The following is a 17,702-nucleotide window of genomic DNA, read 5'->3' as shown; positions in this document are numbered from 1 at the left end:
TAAATTATACTGAAGGTTCCAATATATAATGTTAAATTATACTGAAGGTTCCAATATATAATGTTAAATTATACTAAAGGTTCCAATATATGTTAAATTATACTGAAGGTTCCAATATATAATGTTAAATTATACTAAAGGTTCCAATATATGTTAAATTATACTGAAGGTTCCAATATATAATGTTAAATAACTATTCAATGTTGTATATAGATAGAAACGTTGAAGTATTATAAATACTGTTCTGTTAATGGTTTTTCAAGAACCTTTTGTTCCCATATGTATTGTGGGTTTTATGGTTTTAATTAGGTTATATTTAACTTTTACTGTACAGTTTAATGTATTATGTTATTTATTGCTTTGTATATATTGAAGTATTGTTGAAGTGTTATAAATACTGTCTTCTGAGCCTAATGTAATATTATAAATACCGTCTTCTGAGCCTAATGTACTTTCAGAATGTTATGGTCTTGAATTAAATGAAAAGTAAATAAAGTGAACGTTGAAATATATGACATCGTCCCTATATTATGTGGTTTGATATGCTCATGGTTTCACAAGAAATATAAGAAAACCAAGATCAGAAGAAGATTTTACAATTTTGAAGAGACTTTCCTTAGGAGCCTAGCTTATGTGTGATTGGGTTGTGGCTTCCATGTTTTGGGGACATTTGCTTTTTGTGTGGCGAGGTATGATTCAGCTTTGATATGGGCAACTGTTACAAATCATACTGGTAGACTAAGAATACGGTTGAGGTATAGCGAGAGAAAAGAGTTTCCAAAGCAAGTGAGAGATATTGAAAAGGCTTGAACAATTGACTATTTTAAAATTCAATTCCTGCACTTGCAAAGAATTAAAAAAAAGCGATAGATGCATATATTTAGGTTGTTTAAGGGGTAGTGATAGTCATCTCCACTCGGAGAGGTAAAATTTTGTTTTTCCCAACTTGTTTTAAATCCACTAGATAAGAGAAAAGCAAACAGAGTTTCTCTTTGTTATTTTTTAATAAACATGGAGAAGGGTAATTTGTCTAATTAGGTTTAAATTCGAATAATTAACTAGTTTTCTCGGCAACGGCCATATCACGCTGAAAACACCGGTTCTCGTACGATCACCGAAGTTAAGCAGCGTCGAGCGCAGTCAGTACTTGGAAGGGAGACCACTTAGGAACACTGCGTGCCGTTGGCTTTTGCCCATTAATTTCCTTTTTTTAAATCCACCGGATATGAGAAAAGCAAACAGAGTTTCTGTTTGTTATTTTTTAAAAACATGCAGAAGGGTTATTTATCTAATTAGTTTTAAATTCGAATAATTAACTAGTGTTTTCGGCAACGGCCATTTCACGCTGAAAACACCGATTCTCGTCCGATCACCGAAGTTAAGCAGTGTCGAGCGCAGTCAGTACTGCGGAGGGAGACCACTTAGGAACACCGCGTGCCGTTGGCTTTTACACTTTAGTTTCCTTTTTTAAATCCACCAGATATGAGAAAAGCAAACAGAGTTTCTTTTTGTTATTTTTTAAAACATGCAGAAGGGTAATTTGTCTAGTTAGTTTTAAATTCGAATAGTTAACTAGTGTTCTCGGTAACGGCCATTTCACGCTGAAAACACCGGTTCTCGTCCGATCACCGAAGTTAAGCAGCGTCGAGCGCAGTCATATTGGGGAGGGAGACCACTTAGGAACACTGCGTGCCGTTGGCTTTTACACTTTAGTTTCCTTTTTTAAAATCTACCAGATATGAGAAAAGGTAACAAAGTTTCTAATTGTTATTTTTTCAAAACGTGGAGAAGGGTAATTTGTTTAATTGGTTTTAAATTCGAATAATTAACTAGTGTTCTCGGCAACGGCCATATCACGCTAAAAACACCGGTTCTCGTCCGATCACCGAAGTTAAGCAGCGTCGAGCGCGGTCAGTACTTGGGAGGGAGACCACTTAGGAACACTGCGTGCCGTCGGCTTTTACACTTTAGTTTCCTTTTTTCAAATCCACCAGATATGAGAAAAGCTAACAGAGTTTCTTTTTGTTATTTTTTAAAAAAACATGGAGAAGGGTAATTTGTCTCATTGGTTTTAAATAAGAAAAATTCTACAGGGCCGGTAGGCCCTTGTAGATATGACTTGATACTCTTTTGTAACGTTAAAGCAAAATTCACATGCTTTTACCAATTTTCCTATGGAGATTAACATGGGGTTTTTCGTGATATTTAACCACCTCTAACTGAAAAACTAGAGCGAAGTTACTCTTCGGAATACTCTTAATTTAACAATTAAGTATTCAGGGTGTGCGATCGGCTAGTCTAATCAGAAACAATTAAGTCTCAGTATGTTAATTTTACTTAATTACGGAAGTACGGCTCTTGAGTTAAACGTCAGGTTAACCTGTTAGCGCGCTAATACCCATTTCTTCAATTTTCAAACAGATTGAGAACAAGGGAGGGCCTAGCTTTGTGCCTGATAACAAGTTAGGTTGACGTTTTCAGTTTGGTTCATTCTGTGGAAGTTGAACCATGGAGCCCTTATCTTATGAAGATACAGCCTCCATGGTTGAACTTGTTTTTGAACAGTCGACGCTTGTTTAGTATTTTAGCGCCTTAAAATGTTTATTTCATTTCATAAATTTTCTTTTACACCCTTGCTAAGAAACACTTTGCTATTAGGTCGAAATTTTGTTGAAAAAAGCAATCCAGTTATAAAACTAAAGGTAATTGATTTCATTATATTATTAATATTGGTTTTTGGAAGACCAAGGCTTAGATTTCGTACGTAGTTTTTCTCGACTCTCGGGAGACGGCGGGAACCCCCAGCTCCAGAGCCTCCAGTGTATAGTTTGCCTTACGCTCTCATTTCTTCAACTGAAGGTTCACAGTTTAGGTTAATGTTAAAAATAGTGATACTTGTTGATCTTTAGGATAGCGAAGCGAAGGTATGTTTTAGAAAAAGAAAAGCTACTTGAAGAACTTATCTTTAATCTATTTTAAAAGTATTTAAAAATTTAAGAAGCTCCGCAGCCGTTGCAATAACTGTTTTATAATGGTATTCAGGATAGTGTTGCTATGTGTTTGCGAGTAATGAAAAGTAAAGCCTACCCATGGAATAGAGATGGGTCGATACCTATACTTGACTAAACTGATATATTGGAATTGGTTTAAACTGGTATTGGCCCATCGGTACAGATATTTGGCTAAACCAATATATTGGTATTGGTTTAAATTAAACTGACAGATTAAAGTTGAAACTACACTTATCTTTCACCCAGACTCCATTCTCCTATTTAATAATTACAATTATTTAAATTATCATTAGAAAGCATTTTTCCCAATATTGAAAAGGCGCAAAATTTAAAGGTTTGTGGTAATGAATGTTCCGCTCGGATCCAACGCTCTACTAAGGTTTGCATTTAAGTAGAATTTCTTGTTCAACTTATGTAATAAACTAAATTAACTCTAGTAAGAGAGCTTAATGCCTATAATTAACGTGAAATTAATCCAAAATAATAGTTTTTTGGTGACCCTTGACAACAATGAGTCAATGACGGAAAAATCGTTATGAAATTCAAACACCCGCTAAAACATGTCCAAATCTCATACCAGGATACAAGTAAATTTAATATTTTATTGCAACTCGTATTATAAAGTAAATCAACACTAGATAAACCGTTAAATTAAACTTTACGAAGTATAGTTACGGTAAAATTTACTTTGCAAAAGGTGTAATATTATATCGGAACTAAATAAATGTAAACATCAATATTTTCTGAAAAAGGTTTTAATATATTGTTTGGGAAGTAAATAAAGATAAAAGACTCCATTCTCCTATTTAATACTTACAATTATTTAAATTATCACTAGAAAGCATTTTTTCCCAATATTGAAAAGGGCCAAAATTTAAAAGTTTGTGGTAATGAATGTTCCGCTCGGATCAAACGCTCTACTAAGGTTTGCATTTAAGGAGAATTTATTGTTCAACTTATGTAATAAACTAAATTAACTCTAGTAAGAGAGCTTAATAACTATAATTAACGTGAAATTAATCCAAAATAATAGTTTTTTGGTGACCCTTGACAACAATGACGGAAATATTGTTATGAAATTTAAACACCCACTAAAACATTTCCAAATCTCGTACCAGGATAAAATTAAATTTTATATTTTATTGCAACTCGTATTATAAAGTAAATCAACACTAGATAAACTGTTAAAATAAACTTTATGAAGTATAGTTAGGGTAAAATTAACTTTGGGAAAGGTGTATTATTATATTGGAACTAAATAAAGATAAATATCAATATTTTTTGAAAAGGGTTATAAATTATTATATTGTTTGGGACTTTTTCCCCTATTTTCCATATCACTCACTTATCCGAGTTTTCCAGGTTCCGTGCGAACCCTGTAACAATTCCAAATTAAAAATGATTACATATTAGCAAATTTTCGAGATTATTTACGCTCACTGCTCAACTTATCTTTTTTACCCTGAAATGAATGAAAGTCAAGGAACTATTTAGACCATCATTCGTTCCGTTGATTACCTCTAGTGTTTCAGATTATTTTGTTATTGTATTTATTACAAACTTTTCATTTCCTCTATGACCTGGGATTGTGACAATGCAGTAGGGGTTTTTGTATTCTTTCCTCGGTAAAATTGACTTCAAAAATTGGCAGAAATCTCTTTTTTGTTTCTTCTATGAAAGATATATGTTTTTCACTTTTCCCGTAAGAAGTCGCTTGAAACCGGACAAAGTTGTTATACCGTCACTTTAAAAACCATTAAGTGCTTTTTTTTTTAATTTCTAATTCAAGAAAAGCAATAAAAATATATCGGTTGCCTATTTTTTACCCTTAAATGTTGCTTTAAACACCAAACTCAAACTTTCATTAGTGAATAAACAATATCTTCAGCATCTAACGGTGTTTCGCGGTTTATTTCACTACGTTCAACTAAACCTACCAACAAAAGTGGTTAAATGACAGGTCGGCCGTACCATAAAGAGAATAATGATGCCGTAGTAAACCGGTGCATTCGTGAACTGATGATTGCTGAACGCAGTGACGCAGTCATTTCTCTTTTAGGACGCGAAAAAACAAGTAAGTGATTTTAATACGGAGCTTCTAATTTTATTTCCTTCCGATTTTAAATTCAAAATTTAGTAAAAAATTATATAATTTTATGCAGAGAATATCTTATTTTACACTCTCTACGCGACACATAGTTTATATCTTACAATAAATAGTTTAAATTTTTTAAAACGTTTTCTAAACCATATAGTAGATATTAAGCATTGGCTAATAACCGCTGCTTACTTTGTCCGTTTCAACTGCGCGATTGCAGCTATCTGAAGAGAGCATGAATCATGCCGCGACATGCCCTCGTCGGATGAAGTGTAAAAACCTTGTGTTGCCAACCAAAGGTATTTTCATAAACTGTGCTTAGTGTTTGACACGAAAAATTTCAATGTAATTTGGCGCTAACGTCAATTTTTGAAAAAAAAGCTTTTGTTTAGCATACCACGTTTTTAAACCTCGTTTGATCGGGGTATTAATGTTATAACAAACCAAAGTTTGTTTCATAAACCGTGGATATCGTCTCACACGAAGATTCAATGTAATTTCTCACTAACCACAATTTATGAAACAAACTTTGGTTGGTTAGTCCTCGTCTGAAGAGGGCATTAAAACCTGGCTTAATAATCTAAAGTTTATTTCATAAACTGTTTTTAGTTTAGGTTTGGCACACAGTTTATGAAACAAACTTCGGTTTATTATATCAGGTAAACCAGGTTTTTACACTTCGTCTGAAACGGGTATAATAAAAAAATGTGGTATAATGAAACTGTGGACAGTGTTTGACATGAAAAAGATTAATCGTGATTTGATACTTACCAAGGTTTCATTTATTATACCACGTTTTTGTAAAATGCCCTTTTTAGACGAGGATTTGAAACCTCGTACAATAAACCACATTGCTTCATAAACCGTAGTAATTGTTTCCCATGAAAAAGATTCTGTGTTATATGGCACTAACTAAATATCATTTTATGAAACAAACTTTGCTTTATTCTACCGGGTTTCTAATCCTCGTCTGAATAATAAATGGTACTTGGTTTCAAAAACTGTTGTTACGCTTCACACTAAAATTATAACATGCAATTTGGCGCAAAAACCTACGCTCTTTCCACACCAGAGTTCCCACGAAATCCCATTTCAAAATTCTTTATTTCCAAATTTAGTTTCAATATGGATAGATATTTTACGGTGACCGGTGCGAATTCAACCGTAAACGTAAATTTTAACCAGGGCGGTGCCCCTCCCAGTGAAACGGGCCGTGGGCGTGGGCCCAGCAGAGGGCGAGGGCCCGGAAGGGTTGAGTCGGGCGCGGGGGGCGCTCAAAATTGTGGCCGTAGTGGCGGCAGCGGCAGAAGACGCCGCTGCAATCACTGCCAACGCTACGGCCACCTAGCACGAGATTGCTGGGGCCGACATGGTATAGTACTTCATTCATTGCTAAACGATATAAATTTTCAAATGCTCGTATTCTAAAATTTTATTATTATTAAAACAGGCCCACGAAGTCAACAAGCGCGCCCGCAAGGCGCGGCGGAGGGCTCCCAGATACCCCCGCCGATGCAGGCCGAGGGGGGAGGGGATGGAGGTCGGGGCGGAGGGGTCCCAGATACCCCTGCCGATGCAGGCCGAGGGGATGCAGCTGGAGAGGGCGGAGGGGTCCCAGGTGGGGACGGAGTTTGAGGAGGCGGCGACGTCGGAGGTGGCGCCCCTCCTCGAGGTGGTGGCCGGTCCTCAAGGCCGACAGCGGGACGCCGCTGAAGAGGAAGAGCAAATCCGAAAATTGGAGGAGGAGTTGGATTCGTAAGTTTCTTTACAGGTTCTACTAGAGGGATTCTATCAAACTTTTATGACTAGTATTAGCTGAGGACATTCAAAATTATTAAAGCATGGCGCGGCTCCAGTGGTTCCCCTACAAGTTGACTTTCCTTACGAACTCCACTTTTGGCTTGGCAAAGCTAGAGGGATTTGTGGTCGGGGTTTATACCTGCATGTATACCTCCATGTATAAGGTGAGGAAAGTCACCTTGTAGGGGATCCACTGGAGCCGCGCTATGCCTTAAATTAACCTAAAAAATACTTAAAATTAAGTGTTGGGCACAAATAAATATTAAGGTCGGAGATAGATGACCAATAGACCATTCCTGTAATGCCATAGGAAAAATAAACAGCACATGGGCCGGCCCGTCATATTACGCTAGTTCCCTCGCGCTTAGAAGCACTACAAGCGCCAGTATGAGTCGACTGGACTCCCGCGTGTAGCGAACGCGAGCACCATCTGAGGTTGCCACTTGGTTCAAGGGAACTCTCCTAATATGGCGCCCCTTCCCCTGTGCGTTGGTTTCTCGGCGAGTATTTAATGGAATGGTCTACATGGAAATTTTACCAAAAACCGTTTTGAGCTTATTTTATCAATACTTTTTCTACTGTATCAGAAGGAATTGAATCTGATTTTAAAAGACGAAAGCTTTCCATTAGTTGACAAAACATTGATTTTATATCTTTAAAAGGGAGAATAAAATGGTCAGACAACCAAAAATTAATTCTTAAACTTAAAGAATCGACTTTCGAAACTTTTTAAAAATAATAAAAAAATAAATTGACAGTAGAATTAGGTGTAAATTTTATCAAAGATTTTGATGGTATTTTAAACATATTAATTTTTAAAAAAAATGGTTCTATGACCAGTTCATACTCCCTTTAACAAGTTAGTCTTCTTAATTTTAAAACATGTGCATAATTGTTTGATAATTTTGCTTTAGACTATACCAATGTTTAATAATATATATTAATTTTACTGCAGTGTCGAAATCAACAAAGAATCATTTTTTTTTAATTTTTAATTTTTTTTTCAAAATTGTGATAATTTTCTAAAACATGAAATTTTGTTCTTCCCATTAATTTAAATACTTTTTTTTTCATATTATAATTTTTTTCGTAATATAATTTTTGTAACCAAAGTGTTCTTTTTTTTCTTTAAAATATTTTTTATTATTTATTTTTTTTTTGTTTTAAATTATTTTATTTATTTATTTTCAATAAAAAAACTATTGCAATACATAGAAATAATACTTTTTTTCGTCTCTGATCCCATTAACAAGTAACCCCCCTCCCCCCGGTCTTGAAGTAATTTAAGTGCTTTTCGACAAGTAATTTAAGTGCTTTTGGACAAGTAATTTAAGTGCTTTTGGACAAGTAACACATTGTGTCGGAATAGGTGCTTGGCTATTGCCACACATTGTGTGGCAGCAGTGCAGAGGCTATTACCACACACTGTGTCTGGCAATAATCACTGATCACCCACTCAAGGGATTTATTTAAGTCTTGAGGGGTACGGTTCTGAAGCCACAGGGGCCTTTTATAAAATTTCCCTCCAAGGTGCATATTTGAAGCATTTGGGAAAAGTGCAATATAATAAGGACAATAAAAATAAATATTTTATTTATGTAACTAGGCCTATAATATAAATAAATGAGTTCATACAATAATTAGCTGGAACTGAGTGTAGTCAAACCTTATGCCATACTTTACTTTTTATTTATGTCATTATTTAATATAAATTAATTTACGTCATACTTTTATTTACATGATAATTTATATTTCTATGCAATTATTTCTGGTTTGTTTATTTTTAAAATGCGGAATGAATTAAATTTAAGGTGCTTTGTATCACAGGATGATAAGCCAGGAAGGTACTATGACATTGCCCCTTATTGTGTGTTTCACGTAATTTACATCTACTGGACAGTAAGTTTGGCTGTATGAAATTCTAATAATAAATTAAGTCAAATGATCCAAATCCAACTAAAAATCTATTCAATAATTAAGTTTAATTCTGTTCTTACAATTAAAATTATTTCCAATTTACAACTTGTCATAGTTGAAATTACTGGAACAGAAGTTTGTACGCTGTAAGGGACCGTCCATAAACTACGTCACACTCTTATGGGGGGAAGGGGGTTTCTAAATTTGTGACGGTCCGTGACAAGGGGGAGGGAGGGGTTCTTCGATGCGTGACGTCACATTTCGCCTTGATTTTGTTACGAAGTCAGTAAGAGGCCGATTGGTTCTCTTATGTTATAGAAAAAGAAAGACAACATTCCCTAGTCCACCATTACAATAATTTACCAAAATTGTTATTCCATCATCGCTTAAATAGTAGAAAATTTAAGCAATTATCTTTTTTTACCTTTATATAGCCAATTTAAATGGCGCATTTAAAATAAATAGCGTAAACTCTCTCATGTCTCTGTTTGTTCGCCCCTATTATTTGTGAGGATGAATCAAATCCCCCTGCCGATTGAAATGGTTTCGATTCTTTGGCAAATTTTCTAAATCTCAAGCTCGATTAGTCTGTTTTCGGTGACAGTGTCGAAACCTAAAAAGTGTACCCCTTTAACTAAGCTTCATGGAACTTTTTTGAATCTTATAAAAAGCACATCCAGACATTAAAATTCTAAAGGTCAATCAGAGGGAAAAAGCTTAAAACGGAAGAGAATTTGAATTTTCAGCCGAGCAAAATATTTCTGAGAGGTTGGAATATCACTCAAGAAATTAATCAAATTAAATTTGTAAATTAAGACAAATCATAGTGCGGAGGGGGGGGGGGTTAAAGAAATGTGACGTGGTTTTTAGGGGAGGGGTCTGAGAAAAGCGTGACGAAGCGTGATCTGGGGGGACGGGGGGGGGTCAGAAAATGCTTTTTTTCGCGTGACGTAGTTTATGGCCCAAAAATTCTTTCTCTAAAAATAGACACACAGTTCGAAGGGGATGCGCGCAACGACCTTGAGACCAAAAAAACGAAACTTCTTTTCATGGGCATGTTTTTGCTTCCCGACTTCTTCAATTCCGCGAATCTTGTGTAAAATTGAGGGGTCCCTCGCTTGAATAATTCAGGACGCTTTCTTATCAAAACAATGAACAACAAATGTTTTAAGACATTGAGATTATAATTAACTGAATCTTAGTTCCGAGAAAACGTTAAATTTCACAACATTAATAAAAATTCGTAAATTTCCATTCAAGTTAGAGAATTTTAGCTGTGCTCTTTACGCACATATTTGCAGGGATGGCCAAATTACTAATTGGCAATTACAAATTACAAAATACAATTACAAATTACAATTGTAATTTGTAATTCAATTACATTTTTTCTGAACTTAATTGTAATTGGTAATTGTAATTGAACAAATATTGTAATTTGTAATTGGTATTTTGTAATTGACGTTTTTAAAACGTTGAAAAAGTAATTCAATTACATTAGTCAATTATAATTACAAATATGCAAACAAATGCTGAGGTAGTATGAATCAGATTCTCTGATTGAAATGTATCATCTTTAGTGGGTATGAATTTTGTACAGCATAAGGCTAGGTCGAATAGCTTCTTTGCAGTGTAAGCTACATTTGAACGCAATGAAGAGTAAATCGTTTTCTCACGGTAGCTCTTGGCGTTTGAGGAGAGGGTAAGTTACCATATTGAAAAAACCTTGGTTTTCAATTGCCTTCACGATTTCTATTTCTGTGATGTGACTGATTTCGTAATATAATTACGGATCTCTTGTTTATGGTACGGATTTCGTGATTTTTTATTTTTATCAATGATTTCGGATGAGTTTGTAGTTAACTTCTAGTGGTAGTTGTCAAAAATGTGATTTCGCGAGAAGCGTACGGCATATCGTTGAATGACCGACCCCTCGAACCTGGTACTTTCCACTCTGGGTGACTTTCTATTGCATTGGCATTGCTCACTGAGTCAGAGTCACTGTCACTGTTGAACTAATATTTTCTCCAAAGACTATATTTTATTTTTCAACTGCAATCGATACCAAGACCAATTCAGAATTTTTGCACTTATTCGATCTGACTCCACTAATAATTTTCCCCATGATAAGCAATCTAATCTTTGTAAGGTATTACACCCCACTACAATCGTCCGCACCGGTGGAACTGCTTTTCAATTACGCAAAAATGGCCCTTAAAACACAACGAAGACATTGTTGAAAGTCAACAGATTCTATTAGTTTTTATTTTTGATAATTCGCGAGTTAACTCACAAATTAAATGCAACTTAATTAATTTGTAATTTCAATTTCAAATATAATTCAATTAATAAATTAATTTGTAATTGAGATTATCACAAATATGTAATTGTAATTTATAATTTGTAATTGAGTTTATCACAAATATGTAATTGTAATTTATAATTTGTAATTGAATGATTCAGAATTTGGAATTGTAATTAGTAATTTGTAATTTATAATTTGTAATTGAGTTTATCACAAATATGTAATTGTAATTTATAATTTGTAATTGAATGATTCAGAATTTGGAATTGTAATTAGTAATTTGTAATTTAAGGTTCTTGTAATTTGGCCAACCCTGCATATTTGTTAACTGTCATCCAAAGTTAATTGGACCAAGGTATTATGTAAAATAGCTTACGTGCGTTAACCCCTTACTATTAAAAAAATCCCCGACCTATATTTTTAGTCTATGAAATTTGTCTGCCAGTTGCAGAAAATGGATTCCCAGTAAATTATACTTAAGTCTGTGAAAGTTAAATTTTCCAATTGAGTTCACTGAAGTTAAAAATATTACTTTCGAAAAATTTCCAAAAAGTGTTTTTTTTTTCATTACTTGGTTCGCCTCAAACAATTATTAAAGTTTTGGTAATAATTATTGCAGGGAGTGTGTTGAAACCTAAAAGTGTTTTGGATTTTTCTCTTATATATTTCTTATTTTTGAATTTTGTGTTAAAATTACTTGTAATACAAAATTTAGCTAAAGGGCAATTTCTCTTCACGAAAAGCGTTAGATCAAAAATGACGGTACAAAGGGGTTGGAATCCGCCGTACAGTCCCTGGTACCTTGGGGATGATTCTATTCATCCAAAAGCACGTGCTAAAATTTGGCAATGACTGTGGGTCGAGATTCTAAAGGCCAGGGTCGTTCGTTTTCGTCCCCTTTCTGGACTCTAGAGATGTACTGCTTTCAAAACCCAGCTTTATGTATATAAACTTAGCAAAATAAGATGGTTATAACCACTTTAATGCACATCGTACGAACTGTATGTACATTCCAGAAGAATATGTTTTTTATGGCTTGTTCAATGTCATAATCCCGCAACTTAATACATCTTTAGCCATATATGGTTGACCTTAATGTGTACTATTTATAAGTTTTTCACAACTCATATTTTTGCAATAATAATCAGGTAAAATAAAACATACCACAAAATTTCGCATACTACAGCTCGGGAAAAACTAAAAGCCTCAACGGTACCGGGAAAAACTAAAAGTCTCAACGGTACCGAGAAAATTTAAAAGTGGCTCAATAAAATTGTCGTTGAAATGTCGCTCTAAAAACCACACTATATGGCCAGGTGGGTTTCTGGTTTAAGACCTAAATCAAGGGGCCAGTCACTAAGCGTAATTTGCGTACACGCAGTACCTATGGCTGTACTAAAGTGATTAGGCGAAATGATTAAAATCCCTGCCTTTGAGAATGCTAAAATGATTACGCATATTCCGTAAGCGGTGTACATATAATCCGAGAGTGATTAGCCCCTCGGCATAAACATAGTCGCCTATATCGAAATTCACCTTGAAATGTCTTGTCTGCAGGCAAAATGCCACGGCGAAGGGATATTATATGTCCTAAATCTCATAGAGAAAAAATGGTCCCTGACAGTTGAAAGTGATTTTGATTATAGCTAAAGATGTGGAAAATAGACTTAGGTTTCTTTTTACATCAAGTCAGACATAACACAACTATATCACGGAAACTGTTACTCGGCCAAAAAAATTATTAATTATCTGTCCGATTTATCCGAAGGACGGTCGAAACTGAAAAGACAGTGTTGACGGAATATGCAAGTTTACAAATATCTCTAGCAATTTAAGGATTCTATGACATTGCTTTTTAGGGTCCAATGCTCATTTTTTGCACCAGAAATATAATATAATTGCTTCAGATTGTTGAAAATTTAAATAATCAATTCCCAAGGACGTAACGGGATATACCGTGGATATTTACAAAAACGAGGTGGGTCGATCCCAAAAAGATCTTTAGCGCGGTACAGAAAGAAGTTACGTGTCTCGAATGTCGTTCAACATAGCCAAACGGATCATTTATCAAGCTCAGATAACGATTCGAATTCGGAAAACAGTTCCAACTCTGATCATCCAAATGATGAGTTTATGAAAATAACAGGTAATTACTTCACTACATACATTTTCAAGGACAAATCGTATGGGCTAGTCATTTATTATTATATTAACCATAAGTCTCATAAAGTTTTGTCAATTGAATTTAACAATTGAGCTATTTAAATACATTCAATGAAATTTTCATGTACGTCGATATATATGATTTGCCCTTTAAAATTAGCTAGCTTGTTTACAACTGGCATTCCTTTTGATTGTTCATGCAACTTTTTAAATAATCTAAAAGTGAGTTGAATGAATCAAACGAATCTAACGTCGATCTAGAAGATAGTACCGGTTCAGTAGATGAAGATTTTTATGGTGAAAATCAAAAAGAGTTCGAAAATATTAAATCGGGTTTAGTAAGTAAACAATGTAACCAAGATCATACCAACTTAAATTCAAAAGTCTTATATTCGGATCTATAAATCAAGGAGGAATCGCTATTCGAAGGCAGTCACCTAACGAAAAAAGAAAGCTTGCTCTTGATTATGGCCCATATTTTGAGATTTCAAACATCGGAAGAAGCCATGACAAGCCTCCTAGAACTTATTCGTTGGCATTTACCCATAGATTCTAACACAACCTTTCCAACATCAAAGCACTTATTTCTGAAACATTTTAAGGGTTCTGGTTCATTTGTTGAACCACATTATTAATGTGCCAAATGTAAAGATAATTACTTAGGTCAAATCAAAGAAGATGAGGAAATATATTGCAATATTTGCCATACATCCTTTAAAGCTGACCAACTGATGAAAGAAGGCAGCTATTTTTTAGAGTTTGACATAGAAGGCCAAATTAAAAATTTATTAGAACTAGTTAATCCAGATTTCACAAAAAATGTGAACCCTTTTGACGTGGCAGATATTACGCAATCTTTGAGGTATCAAAACAAAAACATAGGAAAAAAAGACTTATTGGTTACATGGAATACAGATGGTGTTCCAGTGTTTGGGTCATCCAAATTTGATATTTGGCCTATTCATTTAAGTATTAGTGAACTACCCTTTAAAATAAGACAAAGAAATACTATAATTGGGGGCCTTTGGCTTGGTTATAATAAACCTAACATGAATTGTTTCCTAAAACCTTTTGTTAAAACTATGAACAAGCTCTCTCGTGACGGTTTGATTTGGAGCACAAAAGAAAACAAGTCGATAAGATCAAAAGTATTTCTTGGGCCTTGTTCAGTTTATACCATAGCTCCATGTTCAATGCTGAACATGACCCAGTTCAATGGCCAATTTGGTTGTCCGTGGTGCTTACACCCAGGACTCGTGGTCCCTCGAGGAACAAAGGGGGCAATGTCCGATCTTACCCATTCATTAATTAAGAAAAATTAGAAAAACGTACCCAAGAAAGTGTATTAATCGATGCTAGGAAATCAGTAGCAAATAACGAATTTTGCAATGGCGTTAAGGGTCCTTCTATTCTTTTAGATTTAAATAATTTTGACGTTGTTAAAGACGTAGTGGTAGATTATATGCATTGTTTGTGTTTAGGGGTTTTTAGGAACACGTCTAATATGTGGCTAGATTTCAAAAACCATCAACACAACTATTATACTGGAAACAAACTCCCTCAATTAGATGAAGATGATAAACTTTTGAGTTTCAAAGTCCCCAAAGAGTTTTCTCGTAAACCTAGATCGTTAGAAAACCGGGCATATTGGAAAGCTCCTGAATGGAGAGCCTGGGCGTTATTTTACTCCCCTATTATTTTGAAAGGAATACTTCCACGACCGTATTATGACAACTGGCTGAAATTAGTGGAAATTACCCTGCTTTTGCTTTCAGAATCAGTCCAAACAGATTGTTTGTTTGAAATTAGAAAAATTACCACAGAGTTTTTACAAGGCTATGAAGAGAACCACGGATTAGAAAATATGTCAAATAACGTGCATCAAGTTTCTCATTTGTGGGAATGCGCTTCAAATTGGGGTCCCATGAGGTCATATTCTGCATTCCCGTTTGAATCAAACAATGGGCGTTTGCTCAAACTCTTCAACGGAACACAGAGTATTCACTTGCAAATTACCAAAAATTTTCAACATTTACAATTTTTATCCACACTTGTTAAACAAATAAATGCATTCTCAAAGAAACCACACTTAGAAAAGTTTTACAACTCTTTAACCAAATATTATAGTCTTTTTCCTTCGACGAAATTTGTCACGAATAGCCAATTAATTTTGGGTAAATCAAACCCACTTTATAAAAAAGAGCTTTTCGATGAAACTTTATTAATTGAGCGCAGAATTGATCCGTTCAAGTTGCTTGTTCATAAAAACATGACTTTCCAAGGAAATTATTTTAGCCCAAAATGTAGAAGTACAAAAACTGAAAACAATTACATTTGTGTTGAAAAACCTGGGGAACTGATGTACGGCAAAATATTTATCATTTATTTTTCAACGAAAGGCAACGCAATCATATCCGGGAAAATTTTAAAAGTTGAAACTTTAACGAATTTCAAGAATAACAATATACTAGGGCAAATATTTCAAAAGTTTAAAGAAACGAAAAAAAAACCTTCGTCGTTTCAGTAAAAGAATGCAGCATTAAAAAATGCATTAGAATTTATTCTGATACTGAAAATTATTTGATTTTAATTAACATTATTTTAGAGGGCAACTAAAAAATTTAATAAATGCAAAGAAATGAACTGTGGTGCACATTAACCCTTTGTGATAAAATTTAAAACGTAAATATTTTAAAATTTAAACCGCATTGCCTGAAAAATTGACCAAATGTGAATATGTGTCAAAATGTATAGGAAATTCATGATATATTGGTTTTTAAAAGATATTTAATTCCTATGGCTTTTTGTAAGATGACTCCAGGTGGACAACTCGTATTATTTAAGAAAATATAAAGCGAAAATATAAAGCATTTCAATTGAATTTTTTGGTAATATTTCTCTTTAAATCCCCTATATACACTTAAGGAAATCTATGCTGGAAATTACCTAGAAAATTTTATATAAAGCCACCGTAGAAATTCTGAAAGGTCACTTAAGAAAGTAGGCGAAGCATATTCCCTAGACAATCCTATGGAAAGCCACCGTAAAAATCCTTGATGGTCTCTTAAAAAAATGATGGATCATATTCTCTTGTTAATCCTATAGAAAGCCACCGTAGATATTCTTAAAGGTTTCTTAAGAAAATAGAAGGAGCATATTCCCTTGATAATCCTATATAAAGCCACCGTAGAAATTCTGAAAGGTCAGTTAAGAAAATAGGCGGAGCATATTCCCTAGACAATCCTATAGAAAGCCACCGCAGAAATCCTTGATGGTCTCTTAAGAAAATAGATGGAACATATTCCCTTGATATTCCTATAGAAAGCCACCGTAGATATTCTGAAAGGTCACTTAAGAAAATAGGCGGAGCATATTCCCTAGACAATCCTATAGAAAGCCACCGTAGAAATCCTTGATGGTCTCTTAAGAAAATAGATGGAGCATATTCCCTTGACAATCCTATTGAAAGCCACCGTAGATATTCTTAAAGGTTTCCTAAGAAAATAGAAGTAGCATATTCCCTTGATAATCTAATAGAAAGCCACCGTAGATATTCTTAAAGGTTTCTTAAGAAATTAGAAGGAGCATATTCGCTTGATAATCCTGCGGAAAGCCACAGTAGAAATTCTTAAAGGTTTCCTAAGAAAATAGAAGTAGCATATTCCCTTGATAATCCAATGGAAAGCCACCGTAGATATTCTTAAAGGTTTCTTAAGAAATTAGAAGGAGCATATTCGCTTGATAATCCTACGGAAAGCCACAGTAGAAATTCTTAAAGGTTTCGTAAGAAAGTTGAAGGAGCATATTCCCTTGACAATCCTATGGAAAGCCACCGTAGATATTCTTAAAGGTTTCGTAAGAAAGTTGAAGGAGCATATTCCCTTGACAATCCTATGGAAAGCCACCGTCGAAATCCTTAATGGTCTCTTAAGAAAATATAAGAAGCATATTCCCTTGACAATCCTATAGAAAGCCACCGTAGAAATTCTTAAAGGTCACTTAAGAAACTCTATGGGGAATATTAATAAGAAAAATTTCTTTTAAAATACCTTACACATTTCCTAAGAATTCTTAAGGCAATTTTTCTTTACGTAAATTTCCTTTGACCACCTCTCCAAAACATTTTCTTAGGAGGTCTTAAGAAAGTTTCTGTAAGGGAGGAAACTTAAAATACAAAGTATATTACAATAAGAAATCCAAATCATACAGTGTTGGTAAAGTTTACGACGCAAAGGACTACAATTATATTGATAGCTTAACGGAAGCAATTTTCATTGCAAAACGTGATTTTGAGGTATGACTAATATGTTGCTTAAGATTAACTAGTTTGAATTCAAAAGTCTAACACTTTTCATATTAGGGTAACGTTTCAGATCCTCTAGTTCTACAAGATTCTGACCCTCGAAACATT

At 34.4% G+C, this 17,702-nt stretch overlaps 1 long non-coding RNA gene, 1 other non-coding gene and 3 pseudogenes across 2 annotated transcripts; all 5 read left to right on the top strand.

Annotated features, from left to right (window-relative positions):
• Positions 1-1,069: 1,069 nt before the first annotated feature.
• Positions 1,070-1,188, top strand: LOC149685932 (5S ribosomal RNA). Its single transcript, XR_016384128.1, has one exon. It is a non-coding gene; the product is annotated as a 5S ribosomal RNA (ribosomal RNA).
• Positions 1,189-1,327: 139 nt separating this feature from the next.
• Positions 1,328-1,446, top strand: LOC149685931 (5S ribosomal RNA; annotated as a pseudogene).
• Positions 1,447-1,583: 137 nt separating this feature from the next.
• On the top strand, positions 1,584-1,701 carry LOC149685930 (5S ribosomal RNA; annotated as a pseudogene).
• Positions 1,702-1,840: 139 nt separating this feature from the next.
• LOC149685929 (5S ribosomal RNA) lies at positions 1,841-1,959 on the top strand (annotated as a pseudogene).
• An 860-nt stretch (positions 1,960-2,819) lies between these two features.
• LOC149685928 (uncharacterized) lies at positions 2,820-3,762 on the top strand. Its single transcript, XR_016384105.1, has 3 exons — positions 2,820-2,924; positions 2,999-3,390; positions 3,499-3,762. It is a non-coding gene; the product is annotated as an uncharacterized LOC149685928 (long non-coding RNA).
• Positions 3,763-17,702: the final 13,940 nt, after the last annotated feature.

Source organism: Phalangium opilio, unplaced genomic scaffold (genome assembly GCF_054372755.1).
Source record: "Phalangium opilio isolate 3A_F unplaced genomic scaffold, DU_Popi_V2 ptg000032l_1, whole genome shotgun sequence".
Taxonomy (NCBI): domain Eukaryota; kingdom Metazoa; phylum Arthropoda; class Arachnida; order Opiliones; family Phalangiidae; genus Phalangium; species Phalangium opilio.
Note: the sequence above shows the minus strand (reverse complement) of the source record. Positions and strands in the feature narration are given on the sequence as shown.